Here is a 19,087-nt window from a genome sequence, read left to right as displayed (position 1 = left end):
TGACAAAGCAATAGCATTGGGAAGCTTCAATCTATGCTGATTTTCAGATTAGAATTCTTACTTATATTCCGACATGAAATCACGTTTTCAAAACGATCTTGCTGCTGGATCAGTTTTGACAAAATGATGGCCCAAAGAAATTTGATCTGATTTCATTAGATAGAATTTCTTTTTATGAATATTTCGAGCACACTTGACTTAAACAAGTAGATTTACTTTAGTTTATGTCCAGCGCTTATTATTTGTTTTCATCTTGTTGGAAATGGCGTGGAAGAATGAAGATTTAAACGCAGATTCTTATTATGGATTATCTTTATTAAGCGCGAGTGCGTCTTTACTTGTTGAAGAATTGAGAGCAACTTTTTATTCATGTGTGACCAGATCTTCGATACTAATCGATATAGCGATACTTAAGTATTAATTGTTGCTGCGATATTCAAACATATTTCAAACATCTAAACTGCTTATTATTACTTACCGTAAAAACAAATCAAGTATTAAATTTTGTTATAGTTACATTTATGACTTATAAAACATAAACGTATTCAATAAGTCTTTCAGAGTGAGCCAATGTAAGGCCACTTAAGCAAACAACTTGACGATATCATTCTGTTTAAATGTTGACTTTAAGCCCCACTCTTGATGTTATTAATGCCATGTCAAACAATGTTGGCCTCGTGCTCTTTGTTGCCCCGTCCACTTCCACCTCCACCTCCACCTCCAACTCCCGTTCCACCTCCACCTCATTCCGCACTGGATACTTGCGCAAATTATAAAAGTCTACACCTTAAGATTTTCGCAACGTCATCATCATTATGATTGGTTGTGACAACTTTTGTGACTTTGTTGTGTTTGCTTGACGGCATTGCGCAAATGGGTTATTGATTTTTAATTTGCGAGAGCACACAAACCTACCTTGTAATAATCTTGCACTACTTCAACTTCTGATTACTCACATCACTGAACGCCCGCATGTATGTGTGTATGCATGTGTGGCATGTGTGTATGGCTTGGTGTCTATCCATCTATTCAGCTGACAGTCGCTCATTTTCGCATTACAACTCAAAAACTTTCATCATTTTTCAATATAATGTTGCCAGAACTTGCAACTTTGCCAGCAGCCGTAATCGTGTCTCTTACAACTCTCAGTTGACGCGCCACCCAGCAACTCATTAATAAAGCAAGCACACAGAGACAGTCACACACACACACACACACACAGAGACAGACAGACAGACAGACACACGTGCCGACAGTCAAATGTGGAGAGAGCACAACGGTAACGTGTAATTGCATTGCTATAGCGCCGTCAGTTTTCTTCACATCACATGTTATATACAAGGTAACTGTAACGATTGCGTCAACGACTTTTGCTTACGCCCCAAAAACTATGCTATAAAATGCAACGAAGACCGAAGAACCAACCCATCCACCACAAAGCTAACCAAATACAGCAGCGCACAGAGCACCCAGCACCCAGCACCGAGCACTGAGCACCCAGCTATTAGGGATGTGTGCACAAATCACTTTATATTTGTGATATGTCACGGTGAACATAAAGTACCAGTTAACACTGCCAAATTGACAGTGTCCAGACCAGATAATTAATCAAACAGCTCTGACTGCAAATTGCTTACACTCAAATAGTTGGAGGCAGAAAAATTTAATTATACAACAGTTTTATAATTTACAACATGAGATAATAGTTCAATTTAATAGTCGAAAATAAAATCAGTTAAACCAAAATATTACTTTTTTCTATATAAAATTGTAGAAGATGATAAAATGGCACTGCTGGCAATATCAATGGAGTAAAATAAATTAAATGACATATTATAAAATAAATTATATATAAAATATATTTTAAATGGATGCAAATGTATTTCAATTTTTCTTAATTTGAAGTTAGCAATTCATAGCTAAAACCAAATAACGCATATAAATATAAAATATATAGCAATTAGTTTTCTAATTCACCCATCTAAATAATAATTTATGCCAGAAACAAGCTGAATTTAAACTGTATTTAACGACTAAGTGCGTAATTGGAGTAGCAAAAAAGTTCAACAATGAGTTAAATGCACAGGGTTGTATTTCGATGAGGATTCATAGCAATTCACTGTTTTACATTTCACTTCATTGCACTACACAGTAAAATAGCGCACCGCATTGCAAAGCACACTACACACTGCACACACACTACACACACACAGATATACACTACACTGTCGAGCTCTTTACCAATTACGTGCGCTTCATTGCTCTTGGTGCCATTAGTGTGATTACGTTTCATTGTCTGCCCCGGTCTCTGGTTTTGGCTTTGGCTTTAGTTCTGTCTGGGGTCTGGGACCTGTAAGTGCGTTACGGGGGAGGGTGTTCTGTGTCTGTGTCTGTGTGTGTGTGTGTGTTTGTGTGTGCGTGCCTTTCAATTGTGTGTCAAAATGTAGCCGTGACAAGACTTGACAGTCAGTCATACATACAAGATATGCATAGAGAGAAAGTAACCGAGAGTAAGAGAGAGAGAGAGAGAGAGAGAAAGATGAGGAGGGGAAGAGGGGGAGGGCGAGCCACGTACATAATTGTATCTTAGTTACTTACGATTGCACAAATTTGAATTCAATTATGTTTTACTTATATTCGCTTTGCTCCGAGTCTATGGGGCCCAAAAGAAATTGCATGCATTTCATCTGGAATTGAATTATGCTCCTTGTGTCTTCTTGTAAGTGAAATTCATTGCTTAGTCTGCGAGTGATTGTTGTTGGATGGGTGATTGCTGGTACCCAGTTGGTAACTGTCGCAGCCATTTAATTTGCAATACTGTCATTTAAAAGGACATTTTTTCAGTTCGATAACTCAAATGATGCCTCAGCCTGGCTTAGATGCTGACTTCTGTTCAGTTTTCCGTTTTCAGTTTTCAGACAACCAAACGCAATCAATCGCAACCAATTGCAAAATTGCAAATGCAATTTATTTAGCAACAGTGTATTGCGATAAAAACTTCAGCCCACATTTAATTTTCAATTTAATTTTGCGTTTTGCAATTAAAAGCAACCGCCTGGATTATTTATTTATTTATTTATTTATTAGAACGCACAACTGATTTTTGCGTTGATTACTATTACGCAGCCACACCCCCCATGGCTGCTGCTGCTGCTGTTGCTGTTACTGTTGCTCAGTTACCATGCGTTAAATATTTACCATAATTGAAGTGACAAGCGCAAATGGCACTACATGGATATACATGTATGTATGTATGTAGCACCACATAAACCCAGAACTCAGCCCTGAACCAAGACCAAAGCTCGAGCGATTGCTGGCCAGGGCAGCCCAGTGCCTGACAATGACGGCAGCAGCTGCTAATTGTGTGCAAGCTCATTAACATAACCGCAGACCATGCCCATTCTCTTTCCCCTCTCTCTCTCTCTCTGTCTCTATCACTTGTTGGCCAACTTTCCAGCAACAAACAGCTGGCGGGGTCAGATTGCTGCACTTAGCAGAAGGATGTCACGGTTTGGCATGCCGCATGCCAAATGGTCGCATGCAACCAAAGATTGTGCAACAGTTTTGATAGAAATCGCCATTTAGGCCAAAAGTTTGAATTTTCAATTAACATTATGCTTTAATTACAGTTATGCGGCAAAAAAACAGGTAAAAATCACACCATTTTCTATAAAGGTTTAATTTTGTTAATAATTAAAAATTCAGTCAACCGAAATTGTGAGTTATAAACGCATTTATTAATTTTAATCACATTTTCATATGGAAGAAAATTATGCTAACATAAGGAAAATACACAATTTTATTCGCTTTCCACATGGAATGTTCTTTCGCTATTTTCTCATCTAAAGAAAATGTATATTAATAATTTTATTGAATGTATAAAGTAAATCAATTACTCACCAAAGAATCGATCTAAGACTGTGTTTATTTATTATTTTATTTTATATCAGTTCTATTTTATTTTAGCACAATTTTATAATAAGATTCGTTGAAAAATTTGTTTGTCAAACCATGTTTTATTATTTTCGTCTTCAGTGCATCGATCTTCACATATATCTAGCCAACTTTGGACAACAAACTTTCACACATAAGCTTCTCTGTCAGATGACAAAATGTCTACGTTTATGTTAATACCCCACTCGAGGCAAGAGCAGCGCCAAAACCGACATAATGAATTATAGCCGCTAAATTGTAAAATATATGTCAAATTCCGATAAATCAAATTTCACATATACACACACACACACCAACACACACAGAGACTAACACACACACAGACTAACAGACATAAAGGCTAGCTTACACCGCACTCGAAATGAGTTTTGGTGAGAACATAAAAATATCCAGGCATATGCATTACGAATGGATGTATGTGCTTATGCACAGCGTACATAAATACCATATACATTTATATATAAATCATGTTGGCAAGTTTTTATGCCTTTGCCTGGCCGCCAAAAGACTTTCTATTAGCAGAGGCGGCTGCTTCGGCTGCTGCTGCTGCTGCTCTTCGTTCCCCTATGCGAAGGTTCTTGCCAGAGATTTTTATTGTTGTTTTGTGGGGGCCACTCACTCGCTTGGTCTCCCTCCCTCTCACTCCCTCTCTCTCGGTAGGTCGGTCGGTACTGGGGCGAGTGCATGAATATTTATGACGCAACATTTGGCATAAGTGGCACTCATTTTCAATAATCATCTTAAGCAGATTAAGTTAAATGTCAACCATTAGTCATAATGGGCAGCGCTTTTGTTGCCTACCCACTTGCCAGACTCCTCTCTATATGTACTATATGTATGTGTGGATCAGATCACCACCACCAACAACACCAACAACAACGACTTGCTTACATTTCGCATTCGTATTCGCAATCGCATTTTATTGCCAAGTAGCAGCAGCACAATGCCGTATAGCTTGAGGAAAACGCATAAAAATCAGAGAGCTGAGAACTGAGAGCGAAAAGCTCCGCCTGCCCCATTTATTATATGAATGCGAGTCGGGCCACTGATATAAACGCGCGCCACTTGAGTTAAATATTCTTCTCTATTTTTTTCTTTTTTTTTTTTGGTTTTTTTGTATGTCACGGATTAGCCAACAACAATCGCCTGGAATGTTACGTTTTCATCTTGTCCGGGGCAAATGCGTATAAAAACTTGAAGTGCTCGAGCCTTGAATTGTATGGAGGGTCTCTGTGTGTGTTTGTGGGGTCACAGTTTTGAGGGGTTGGTCAGGTGAAAAGTGACGGCTATTAATTTGAGCGCTGTGCCAAATGACATTAGGCATGTTAAGCATTCTGTTGAATCACTTGAGCTCTAACGAGCAGCCATTTGAATAGCTTAGCTCGCCAAACTGAGCATCTGGCATCCCGAGAGCCCACCCACCCTCTGCAATGTGGTGTAGTAGTCGCCGTATCAGGTGTTGCAAGAATTTTTGCTGTTGCCTGTAAATGTCAAGAAACTTGACAAGTTACTTCACGGATTTTCTTACAGCAAAGTTATCAACTTAATTTGTGACACTTTAAAAAGCCAAGTATAATTAAAATGTTGTTTGATTTAGCATTTAATTTCGGATAATGAAATAAATACACAATAATATTGCAAAATAGTGTAAATATAATTATATAATATATTAATATATATTAGTATATGTCGGGGACAGATGTGATATCCGTAACTGCATTTAAGTGCTGTACTCGAAACTTAAAGCATAGACAAGTTTGCCCTAAACCGCAATCAGCAACTTTAGCTCGTGCACATCACAAACATATCCAGGCAGGTCGGGGTAAACATTGTTAAACATACTGGCAAATACGAAAGAGAAGCCCCAACACACAAACGCATACAGAAGAGGTTATATCAGCGCGGTGCATCCACTTGAATCACTTTACCCAAAAACCAACCGCAGACTGACAAATAATGCTAATGAGCGTACAAAAACTGCCATTTGCTAACCAATGAACTTCCGTCAATTGCAACGAGGCAATGGCTGCTAAAATGGCGGCGTTTTGCCAAGTGCACTACGACCAAAAACCAGAAACACCAAGAGCAACGAAAATGTTGAACTACTATAATAATAGTTAGTAGGGCAACCGCATGGCACAGAATGTCAGCCGATGCGACGACAAATAGTGGCCCTCTCACGCCAACAAAAAAAAAACAAAAAACAAAAAGACTTCAATGGCCCGAATGACACTAGTCAAAAGTTGCAACAAAATTATAATAATAACTGTTTGGTCAAACTAATTTGAAGACAACTGATATTGAATGATCAGCTGTTAATTTGTCAATTTATCGCTACTTTACATAACTCTGTTAAATCTTATTCACTTATGTAAGCATTACATTGTAATTTTAGTAAATATCGATAGTTTTCACTATCGAAGTTGGAGATTCAAGCAAGCCAGACGCGCGCTTTTTTTTGGGTCATAAATAAACTTGCTAAATTAAATAGTTTAAACGCCGCCCAGATCTGAAGTTTCACGTTTGCATAAAAAACGCTTTATGCATCGAACAATAACTGTTAGTGGAACACAAGCTTTAAGTCAATGAATATGCTTAAAAACTATAATTATTAAAAAGATACGAATTCTGTTAATTTCGAAACATTAAATTAAGAAAGAACCGAATACAAGTCTGATAAAAGAAGCTTAGTTAATAAATGTTCGAAAAACAAAGTGAATTATATAATTATACGCTCAATAATTGTTTTAACAACACTGTTAAAAGTTGACTACAATTTAAATGAAATGGTTTCAGTGCTGCATTCGACTAGTGTCATTGTGCCTTCAGACAGAGAATCCCTCTCTGTGCCTGCCGCCGGGCATTTATGTCAGTTTGTCACGATAGGCGATGGAAGCACAGAGATTACCTTGCTTAAACTTAACAATGGCGCTGCCATGGCACGACCAACAGACACCAAAGGATATAAGTGTGTGTGTGTGTGTCTTCAGGAAGAGGACAGAGGGTAGAAAGAACACCAGGCATCATCAAAATGCAGCGCCGTTCGGTGTCATGCGGCTCAGTTGTTGGCCCGGGAGGCATTGGCCAAAAATGTAGTCAGCGAGCCGAAGTTGTGGCCAGGGCCAGTTTGGGGATACTAACAAAACGTTTTCTGCCTTGGTATCGCGTGCCGAGCTGTTGAATCGCATTAAAATCAGTTGCATCTTCACTGACTGCAATTTCGGGCGCCGCACCAAGTAGTGTTGGTATGGTAGTAGTTTTGGCTCCTGTGCGCTCGATTGGCTGCTGTCAGCAGCATTTTATGTTAATTTTCATTAGCGCCATCGACGCGCTGCCAATTTGTATGGAAAGTGAATTTGAAATTGGCTCCCCCGAAAAGTGTGCCAATTGGGCGCACTCCGGATCAATTCTGCTCGGAGAAGGTGATTGGGGAAGCGATTCGGGAAGCGGGAAGCGGCAAGCGGTTCTTGTGTGTTCTTGTGCAATAATATTGCACAACAAAGTATTTTTCAATTAGCCCTGCTAGGTTGAGTCTCGTAAAAACAATAAATGTAAGCGTATCTCTTTTTCTGTGTGGGTGTCGCATGCTATTTCTATCTCCCTCTCTCTCTCTCTCTCTGTCTCACGCTGCTGTTGCATTGTTGCGTGAGTTTTGTCGAATTTGGCAGCAATTGGTAGACTTAAGTGCTGGCACAAACATAAATTGTTTAATGGCCGTCAGCAGTGGCCGGTATTTTTTTCTTTTTTTGAGTGTTTTTTGTAGCCCCAAAGATTGTGAAACTGTGGCATGGCTGCAATTTTAATATTAGTTTTTATGATGTCGAATAAAATGAACAGCTGCAGTTTTATGTTGCGTTGGAAGAAAGCTTCTATAATTGGCTGGACACTAAAAAAAAAATACAAAAAAGTGTAATCGAGCGGAAAGGTTCGAAATTTTTGTTACGCACGAAATTGCTACAAATTGGTAAATTAATTAATTTAGAAAAGTTCCTCATAAATAAAGGCTTACAAATATATATATATATATATATATGTGGGCTTGATAACTAGTTTGGTTCGCTACTTATTTCATATCGTACTTAAAACTATGCACATAATCCTACTTGACAGTTATTTCATTTGTCTGCCCATTCAATAATAATCTCAATCAACATTTGTAAACAATTTTCACTCAGCCAAGTGTCAATTCTCGCAATTTAGTATACCAATTAAATTGCTTTTGTTCGTTTTAAGGCCTGACATTTTGTTCTCAGTGTCGCAGTTGCTGTTGTTGATTTTGCTGCCAACATTATCATTGTTCAATTAAACTTTTCAACTGAAAATCGGCTTTTGTTTTATCGCACGGCTCGCGTCGATGCCAAAAACAAAATAAAACACCATGTACAAAAAAAAAAAAAAAAAAAAAATCCCCATACGAATCAGATGCATTCCATGCATTGTGTCATTGTCATAGTCAGTTGTTTTTGGTTTTCCTTTCCTTTTTATTCCCGTTGGCATTGCGATTTTTAATCGCCATATCGCCAGATTCACGCTTGCACGATCTACTACGCACATTAAGTGCATTGCTGCATTGCTGCAATGGTTTGTGGGCTGTGTGAGGGGGTGGAGTACGGGTATTGGTGCAGGAAAATTCATTTTCCAAAGCAAGCACAACAATAACAATTACTGTCGGCTTTACTCTAGGCATGCAAACAAATTGGGCTATATTTTTCGAGTCATATTTTTTTTGAGCCAGAAATTATTTTGTGGCTAAAAAATATAATATTTGAACTTTAAAAAATGCTGTAGATAAAATTGTTCAAATAAATTACAAGTTACACACCATATACATATTTTAAATAATTGTATGCTTTTTTGTTACTCTGATTTCGTATAGGGTATATCGTCATTGGTCACAATACTGCCACTGCTGCAATTTGACTTAAATGTTGATGCAGCTGCTGTTGTTGTTGCTGTTGTTGTTCTCGTTGTTGTTTCTGCTTTACGCACAATTGTGCAAATGTGACATCATCATTTTCATGTTTATGTCGAACAAGTCAAGTGCCATTTACACACACACACACACACACACATTCACGTGAACAGTGATGTAGTGACTTATGCATGTATTGGTAGGAGAATATAATGGATGCTCCCAGTCTGCTGCTGACTGGCCTGAAATGATGTCTAATGGTGCAAGCCTATGCCATAAAACCCACTAAATGCACTGACTTACTTGCACGAATTAACGATTCCAAGCCCCTCCCCTTCCCCTTCCCCTTCCCCTTATACCGCCCACAGCGGCTTTTCAGGCCCCCTTCATCGGCCGAACCCCTGACCTGATTGCAGTGCCAATGTGCGACCATCATCAGCGTACGCTCTAATTAGTATTAAGTGGAAACTATTTCTTCGACTACATTCAATTTTGTATAGGCTACATGCCAATTGATGTGTCAATGTAAATGTGAATACACAATACATATACATATATAATAAATATGTTGACTCAAAGCTATGGGAAAAGTATCCACGATTGCAGGAAGTTGCGGTAATTAGGTATACTCAGAGGGGTAGCATTTAATGAAGTTTGACATAAAAAAATGTTATCGTTTAATTATTGCCCCAGAATTTATGGAAATTCATTAAGATGATGTGTAGGATTTTTTGAAGTGTTATATTAATGCTTACTTATTGGTCGATGGGTGAACAAATTAATTATTGCCACATTCACTGTAATTATGGTGGGATCATTGGCTGCATTATTTCTTACTGGCAACATTTAGAAACAGAAGAATATTAATGAATTATTATATAATTAATTTCCAAATCAATTTACTCACATTCAGGATACACATTAGCTCTCGACTAAGAAAGTCGTTAAAGAAATTTAAAGAAATTAAAACAATTATTATTTAATAAAATGTAAAACTGAAAATTCTATGCTTTTCATTTGTAAACTTAAATCGCATTGATTTTCGATAAATTCACACATATGCCGCCATTTCAAAAATGTTTTAAGTGTATTTTATACATGACAATTTCATTTGAAATCAGTTAAGAGTATTTCCGCCTTATGGCATAAATTTCATTGAAATTTCCATTGGACAATCGAAGACTTCTTTTAGTGTTGCCGTTGGGCATTCCAGAATTCAGCTGTCAAACTTTTTGCACTTCTGCAAACTACTCAGAGGGACTCTTGAATACAATAAATCTCGCTTGTTATTGGAGATGGGCTCGTGTAAGATTTTCACTCGTGACACGAACTCAAATATTCCAGCGAGACTGTAAATTTGAACGAAGTATATTTTATACGTTAAATATTGCACTGCAATACGAGGGCAACTGCTAGAAAAATATAAATAAATAAATATTTAATGTTTGAGTATTATTTAATTAATATACAAATAGACGCCCATCTCTACTTGTCATATAGTTATTGTATAGAGTTGGAACTCGATTCAATTTCATTCCCTTGAATGAACTATCAGGTTGCCTTGAGGCGTTGTTGCCACATCTCCCTCCGGTGCTCGCAGCTGTTGTTGCCACTACTGTTGTTGTTGCTGTGTTGTAGTTGCTGTTGGTGGCTTGAGTTGTTGAGGCAAAAGTTCCACTTCCACTTCATTTGTTTGGCTTTGTTGCCACAACAATTGGCGACATCGTGTCAGGCCAAGTTTTGAACAGTTTGCACTAATTAAATATAAAATCTATTCTGTTTTCTTATATAAACACACACACAACACTATATGTATATATATATACAAATATATACATATATGCTTGCATATGCAAGCAGTAGACGAGTACATATTTATACATCAATTAAGACTTTAGAGTGTGTCTGACACACATCCCAAGCGCACACACACACACCCGCACACACACACAGAGACCCGCACACACACACAGAGAGAGAGCGCACACCCACAAAGCAAATATGACAAAACAATAATGAAAGCTTTGACACGACTAATTGCCTGAGGCGTTTGCTGTCTGCTCGAATCTCAGCTGAGACGACGAGTCGCCGACTAACGAATTTGTAATTGAAATAATGCAATTTCCGTTACTCGTTTAAAATACATTTTACAGGAAATCGCAAAGGGCGCACTACCCGCTGAAAACTTAAACCAAAATTCTTTAAAACTTTCCATTGTTTTTCCCCCCAAAACGTCGACTGCCTTGTCCTTTTTGCATGACGTGCTGACTTTGGCTGCCTCCCCACTCCCAATCCCTCACCCACTCCCTTCTCTAGCTGTCTCAACTCAACTCTTTCTCTTGGTTTTACTTCCGCTGTTGGCTTCTATTTGCGCGCCCTGTTTGAATAGGTATCCATTTTATTGTTTATTTTAGACTTTTGGGATAAGCATGTCGCGACTAATTCCAATTAATTCAGCAGACAAATATTCTCAAAGTGCGGAAGCAACTCGAACTCGAACTCAACACTCGACTCAAACTCAGACGAGAAACAGCAACGGAAAATGCTGAGCATGCAGCTGAAGCTCTCGAGCTCTTTTAGCCTTTTGGGTTTGATTTGGGCTAGTTGCTTTCGTTTGTTGTTGTTGCCAAGGTCGATTGCAATGCGCAACAAACATGGCAAACGCAAACTAGCAACTAAATAAGTTTACTGTGATACCAGACCGCTTACTTTGGGTTCAAATTTTAACTATTTATTAGTCAACATCAAGAAAATAAGAAAGATTTTAAATAAAACCTATTCTCATCGTAGTAAAAGATTATATTCTAATGCATAATATTATTATAACTGTTTTTTGGTTTGGTGTTTTGTATAATTATAAAATCATAGATATGGCTATGATGTAAAGAATAGTTTCTAGAAACAAATGTTTTAACTTAAGATAAATGCGAAATGAAAGCGATAATTGAAAGCCCTTCAATATATTTTGAGATAGTATTTCAATATTTTTTCAATGAGTTTAACAGTTTAAGAGTGTTTATCATTAATTCTCACTCAAAAATAGACTAATATAAAACTACATAAAAAAAGGGTTCTGAATTCTTTATTGATATGAAATTTCAAGCAAATTTTGAAGGTATTCCGTCACACTGTGCTTCGTAATCAAATTGCTGAAAATGCGAATTGCGAGGAAGGACAATCGGAAACATTGTGGGCAATTTTTAGAGCCGGAGTTACTGGCGATGAACCCATGGAGTCATCATGTATGAGTGTGTGTGTTTGTGTGCGTGTGCGTGTGTGTGTGTGTGTGTGCGTGTGAGAAAAGCAGCTTATAGCATCGCATTTGAGTATCTGTAGCTCAGCATGTGTCTGTCTGCCTGTCTAACTGTCTGTCTTTATATGCGAATGTGCTCCTCGATCTGTCTACGTGTACTTGTGTGTGTGTGTGTGTGAGTGTATGTATGTGTGTGTCTGTGCGTTCAGTTTATTTAAGCAAGTCGAAAGTTTTAGCTTGCAAGATTTACCGTGTGCGCTGCCAGGCAAAAACTTCTTTTGCAGCGCCATTGACTCTTGTATTTGTTACAAGTTTCGTAAGCATTTCACAACTCAACCCCCAAAAACTGCAACTACTCCTTAGCCTGGGCTTAGCTGCTCTTGTTTTTGCTGCGCTTGTAATTTGCTTGTGAAAAATATGAAGCGAATCGCGCACGGATTTCTGTAAGTAAACAAACAAACAAATGAAAAACAGGAAGTTAATTTTGATATCACAAGTCCTTCTACCACTTACATATATATTTTAATTAACAGACTTATCCTTACGATCCATGAATTTGTTAACTCTCTAATAACTTACTAAAGATTACTTCACTAAGCTTACTCAGATTTATTTTTATATATAATATGAAACTTGCAAAACTCATTAATGAAATAATGAATAAAAGGCAACAGATATTAAATAATGCTGGACAGATTTCAGATTAACAAACATCGAATCTTTTCATTAAATGATTATATTATTTATTACTGAATATAAGTTAACTTTGTTAACCTCGCAATGCCCAAACGAAGTAACAAATCTGCTATACCCTTTAAGTAAATCAACAAGCAGAGTGAAAGCAAACAGTTCATCAAACTTGCAAATACTTTCAGCTCAGCGTGCCAACTTATACATGAATTTCATTTTAAGGGTTAATTGCTTGAATTCATGTCAAGTATAAGCAAAGCAAAGGACCATGAACCATAGGACCTCATAGTATCAACAACAACATGTTAATCATGTTATTACTTAGCAAAGAAATTAATTAATTTGAGCTATGCTGTATTTATTTATATGTATGTTATGTATGCGCCAGATATATATCTGGTTAGCTACAAATGTATCTAAAACGCTGTGCCAAAGAGCACCAAAATGTGCTGAGTTAGTGACTTTTGGCCATATTTGCTTTTATTATTATATGCATATGCTGACATTTACACACATACACACACACACATTGAAATGTGTTTAGGGGTTGCTTTTAGTTGGTTTAGCTTGGGCAAACAACTTTTGTATCTGTGGGGCCATCAACGAATGCAGCCAGCAATGTCAAAAACTTTTCATTTAACACATGCACAAGCAGACAAACAAGATTTTTAGACAAGTTAAGCACTAAGCTCCACAACCCGCAATCTCTTTAACCCCCAGAGACAACCATTCCACCATCCCACTCCCAAGCCAAAATCCAAAAAAAAAAAAAAGCCAATGGCCAATGACACAACCATAAACCAAACACAGCAAAGACATTTAAACAAATCAAGCAATGAAGCTAAAAGTCTCTGAAGCATATCACATATAGTTTTCATCCTCTTACCCTTAACCCTTTCCCCAAAAACCAACTTCGAAGCGCTTGTTTCATTGAGCCAAAATATTTAAGTAAATGCCTATGGGGGAATAGGGTGGGTGAAATATTAGGTAGGAGTTCGACGTTCAAACTTCTGCGTAAAGTGATGAAATTGAGCACACGGTTTTGCAAGTGATGAGAGTTTCAATTCCTTTCCGATTGCTGTATATTAAAGGATATATATTTCGATACACTACATTTAAAAGAGATACATAAAATATCTCTTCTGAGAATTTGTCCTTTATTTAAGTACGGTAAAGTTTTTCACATTTAACACTCAAAATTGATGTAAAATTACATTCACATAAATAGTATCTAAAAAGAGCTTTTTAGCATGAATTAAATCATTATTATTATAATGAATCTGCCAAATCTAAATGCTTTTCGATTATTAAAATTTAAAAAAAAAAACATATTTAAAATCAGCAAAAGTTTAGTTAAAAGCAAGTGCTTTAAGTGTAGTTGGTTTATAAAAGTACTTTTAATTTTTAATTGATTTAAATTTAAATTGTTTTAAGAGGGTTAATTAATATTAATTAGTTAATTATTTAAATATGATGCAATTCCAATCCATTCAAGGGACTATTTGCTTATTTATGCTTGTGGTGTTGAAATAGTTATGACCAGTGACCACTGGTGCAAGTTGGGTTACTTTCATGTTCATCTTTAGTTCCATTTCTATTTGGTTATATTATTTGGTGTTGGTGCTGCGACAAAACTAAATTCTACACATTAATTTGTGTAAGTGGAAACATTTTACATGACATTTAAACTTGCACTGCGGTGCCCAGCAGACGCGTGCTCTTTGACGCTGCATTCGGGTTGTGCTCATGCTCATGCTGAAGCTGATGGTGGTGGTGATGCTGGTGATGGTGGTATCTGGTGTTTAGGTGGTGAAGCAACCACCAAAAGACATACACGCACACAACGCTTTGCACTTTGTCTGTTGAGGCGGAATTGGAATATGCGCGTATAGTTTGCACTTTGTGCTTATTTTCTCGATGTTAGTTTTTTGGAGATCTCACACCTTCTCCCTGAAGGAGAGACATGGGAACCGAAGCCGAAACTTTGCCGCTGCAATGTAAGTGGTCTCCAGAGAGCGACACAGAGTATGTTGTCGAGGAGAGGGGGGGCGAGAGGAGTTTCGTGGTATGCGGTCGTGTAGTCAACGTCAACTTCACTTAAAATCCTTTCTGCCGTTACGTTTCGATGCATATGAGGTTTTGTTTAGAGTCACTCCCCTCCCATCCCCCTCAAAAAAACCAAAGTCGAGGCAGTCAGCCTGCTAGCTTATTTATAATTTAAATTTGGCAAAAGTTTTGCAGGTTGCATTCAAATTTTCCGCTGCCGTCGAGTGGGCGAACTTTACTTTTATGCAAATGACACTGCAAACACTAACACACTTCCACATACATACATACATACGTTACAGAGACAGTCTTGGTTTCGGTGTCATTCACAAAGTTTCCCTCCAGCTGCATATAACGCATACGCACAGTGGTGCCGTCTCTCATTCCAGCCCTGTGCGCAATATGAGCTATAGTCTGTATGTAGCAGTAGTCATTATGGCTTATGATTATGGCTATTAGTGCGAGTTAGCTGAGCTTAACCCGACCTGCAGTCCGCAGTTCGCAGGGGGTTTTATTACTATGCAATTTGCCCCACTCATCCTTCCTCCATTGCCACTGCCGTCTGTGGTCAACTGGGGTTGTCACTGGTTGGTTAGCCCGTGAATTTACCTTGGCATTTTCAAGAAATGCATATTAGCCCAAATTCGGTGGCTTGCCTGAGCTTAGCTTCCGTTTAGCATTAATAAATGTCATTGTTAAATAGTTGGATGTACTTGATGTGTACCTTAATTTAAGATGGTAAATTAGAGTGTTGTAATAATTATGATTTCTGTAAAAAAGGATAAAAGTAAATATGAAAAATAGTCGATAATTGCTAGAAAATAAATAAAATTGTATTTTGAGTTGTATTCTTTGATAAATAAAAAAATAATAATAAATAAGAAGTTCCTTAATCTATTACATATTGTTATTTTGTCATCAAGTTCAGTTCTCAAGCCCCATGCAAGAAGTGGTATGCAACTGTTAGTTTGGATATAGAGATAGAGATAAAGTCGTTAAGCTCTCTGTCGTTCTCCACTTATTTTCAGATAAATTGCTCCCTTTAGATATGCCGCAAATGCGCTTATCACAAGCTTTAGCTGATTGCCAGAGCTGCGCTGCTGAGTTTCATGGCCACAGACCTTGGCAGCAAAATAAATACATTTTCAAGAGCTTTATCAAATGGCAGCCTAACTGGAACCGCACCGGCACCGGCGACACTTGGCAAACTTCAGCCAATAAAAATTAAAATATTTTAAGCAAAGCGTAAAGATGCAAAGCCTTGCATGGCTAGAAACGCCGGTTGGATCGGATGGTGTAGCTGAAAGGTGGTTGCTCTCCTGCGGTGGTTGTTCGGTTGCCGCTGTAGCAGATTAAAAATTCCACACAACCTGAAAGTGGGCGGTTTGTTGGCTACGGTGGCGCTTAGTTCAGATGGTGTGGGCTACAAGAGAGGGGGTTCACAAGAGAACGAGTATCATTGCAAAGTTTTACTCGCCTCACATTTTACTTTTTGTGCTGCATGCTATTTGCTGCTGCTGCGGTAAAAATGTCTGCGAGGCAAGGACCTCGACTCAATGCTGCTGTGTCTCTGTCTCTGTCTCTGTATCTGTATGCGTATGTCTGCATGCGTGTGTGTGCTAAGTATTTTCTCAGTTAATTATGCAAAGATATACGCTTAAAATTTTGCAATATTACGTGCATATTTCAAATACCCAACGTAAATTCTCTTGCTGCGAAAGAAAGCTGTATGTACTCGTAAAAATGCCTCAAGTATCCAGCTGCCAAAAGCGCTCTCGCTTCCCGTTCGGTGGGGGGCGGGGGGGTTATGGGGACGAAGGACGAAAAGGTTATGCCTCGTACGTGGTGGGTTAAGCCCTACCATGTCGCAACCTTGGGCCGAGGTCGCTCCTGGGTGTTATGCTCTCATCCACGTTGCACGCTACTCGGCAGCTGGCGCACGGCTTTTTAATTGCTCGTTTGCCTTGCAATCATCGCACGCCGTAAATGTTTTCGTTTATTGTTGCCGTAACACTCGCTCACGTTGCGAGCCAACGAAATATGGCAGACACTCTCGTCTCTAATTAAAGCGATGCGATTTTAATGCGATTAGCGAACACACTTTACCCAGTTGCAAATCCTTGACGCACGCTTTCAATTGAATTATGGATGAAACTGAGCGCAGCCAGATAATAAGGTTCTATTTCAGTTAACACTGCCATACAATTCAAATCCCGCTTTAAAAATTGCGACTAGATTAAAAAGCGATTTGGTATTTGATTTTATTTTTGTTTTAGATAACAATTCTTCTTACTCAACATTATTTTAAATATAAGGTATAACAATATATAATAAATAAAATATAAAAATAATGAATAAAAGTCAAAAATAAAACTGTAAAGAAAAGATTTCATTTAACAAACTATGGAAATAAAATAATACATATGTTTTATGTTAATTTTGAATCCGATACATATTCTATATTATTAGGAATGCCTTATAAACATTTTTTTATGTGCTATATTCAATATTATTACATTTATATTTACTTTTTGTGACCGAGTCTATTTTACCAACAGCTGCTAGAATATGTTTTATAAATCAGTTTGTAATTCGCAAGTAGAAATAATTGTCTAAGCTGCCAACTCTTTGTTTCTGGGTTTTATAAATTAATTTTGAATGGCGCTTCAGAAAATGTGCATTTGCATACGAAACTCGACTAAAACTTTGATTAACTTCAGGGCAGCATTTGAATCTGGTTTACCCGGTAATTCCTTCTCCTTTTTTTTTCCTTTCCACTGAGCGGCTCCAGCCAAAAGGAGCAACGGCAAAAATACAGCTGGTGAAATGCAAAACAAAAGCTCAACTTCAATTCAATGCTAGGAAAAATAGACAGACACGGAGAGAGAGAGAGAGTGAGTGAGAGAGTGTGAGTAACAATTGATAAAAACTGAAGCTAGCTGTTGGCCAGAGTCGGATGATATGGTGTATGGGGGACCAGAGGAGCTTGGCGTCGGGAAATAGATATTTCGCTAGCAGCTGCTGCACCATTCGATGATAACTGAAAATTTATTTTCTAACTGACTGGCATCCAATATATTTGAATTTCGAGAAAAAAAAATAAATAAAAATAAAACAAAAGAATAAAACAAAAATATGGTAAGCAATTTCGTTTTCAGGAAGGAGAATCTGATGCTTACCTTGTTTGCCACGCCCAATTTAGTTTCGTCATATCAAAATATTTGCTCTCCCGAACACTGTTGTGGTTGTAGTTGTTATTGCTGTTGTTGTTGTTGTTGTTATTGTTGTCAACATTTTGGGGGCTTGTGGGCGCTTAACGCGTATAATTTATCTATGCATATGTTTTGAGTTGACAACTGCAGCCAAACGTGAACAGGAGAGCCCACATAAATCACAAGCCCCTGCTCAGACACACCCCCACATCCACACGCATATTCTCTGACACTCACGCAAACACACACATACACAAATACACACACACCCCTTTCGTGTAACGGCAATTTTCGCCCTCGCGCTTCACCTTAAAAAAAAGGCAATTGCTGTCAATTTATTTTCACGTGCCTATTATAAGAAACGGGATTAGAATTGTGGGTTGTGCACTTTGGAACTAAATCTCTCTGTCGACTACACGATATTATCGAGTTCCTGTGAATTGTTTTATTATAATGCTCAATACACAATACTCAACACACATTTTAAATGTTCGTTGACGATCACTTAGGATACATACATATTTAAGCCTTAAGTTTTTAGAATTCATATTCTTATATTCTGAATACCCAACAAATTTTTCACAATTTTTCAGTTCCATAACTTCGCCAGTACTAAATTTATTTATTTAAGCAAAGCTTTTAAGTCTCTTTTGGTCTCTGGATGAATACTGTATTTAAACTTGGAAACACTGTTTTTGGTCAAAATTCATATTCAAATCTCCTGTATTGGTTATTTATTTAAGTAAAGGATATAGCAATAAGCTATCCATCTATTTAAAGCCATTATAATATGCCTACACTTAAAGTTTTCTTAGTTATGCCAAGTCTATTGATGAAGGAGGCATTTTACTGATTTTTAAAAATAGACCCAATAATAAATCGTTTCGTATTTTATCTATATTTAAATAAGTATAATGATCCAATTGCTATTTTAACTGCAAATTGGAGTCGGTTAAATCGTTAGGAACTGGCCGTTCACTGGCCATATGTTTGTTTGCCCCACTTCTGGGCAAAACCAAA

This window comes from Drosophila grimshawi, unplaced genomic scaffold (assembly GCF_018153295.1).
Source record: "Drosophila grimshawi isolate 15287-2541.00 unplaced genomic scaffold, ASM1815329v1 contig_44, whole genome shotgun sequence".
Lineage (NCBI taxonomy): Eukaryota > Metazoa > Arthropoda > Insecta > Diptera > Drosophilidae > Drosophila > Drosophila grimshawi.
This window is presented reverse-complemented; position numbering follows the sequence as displayed.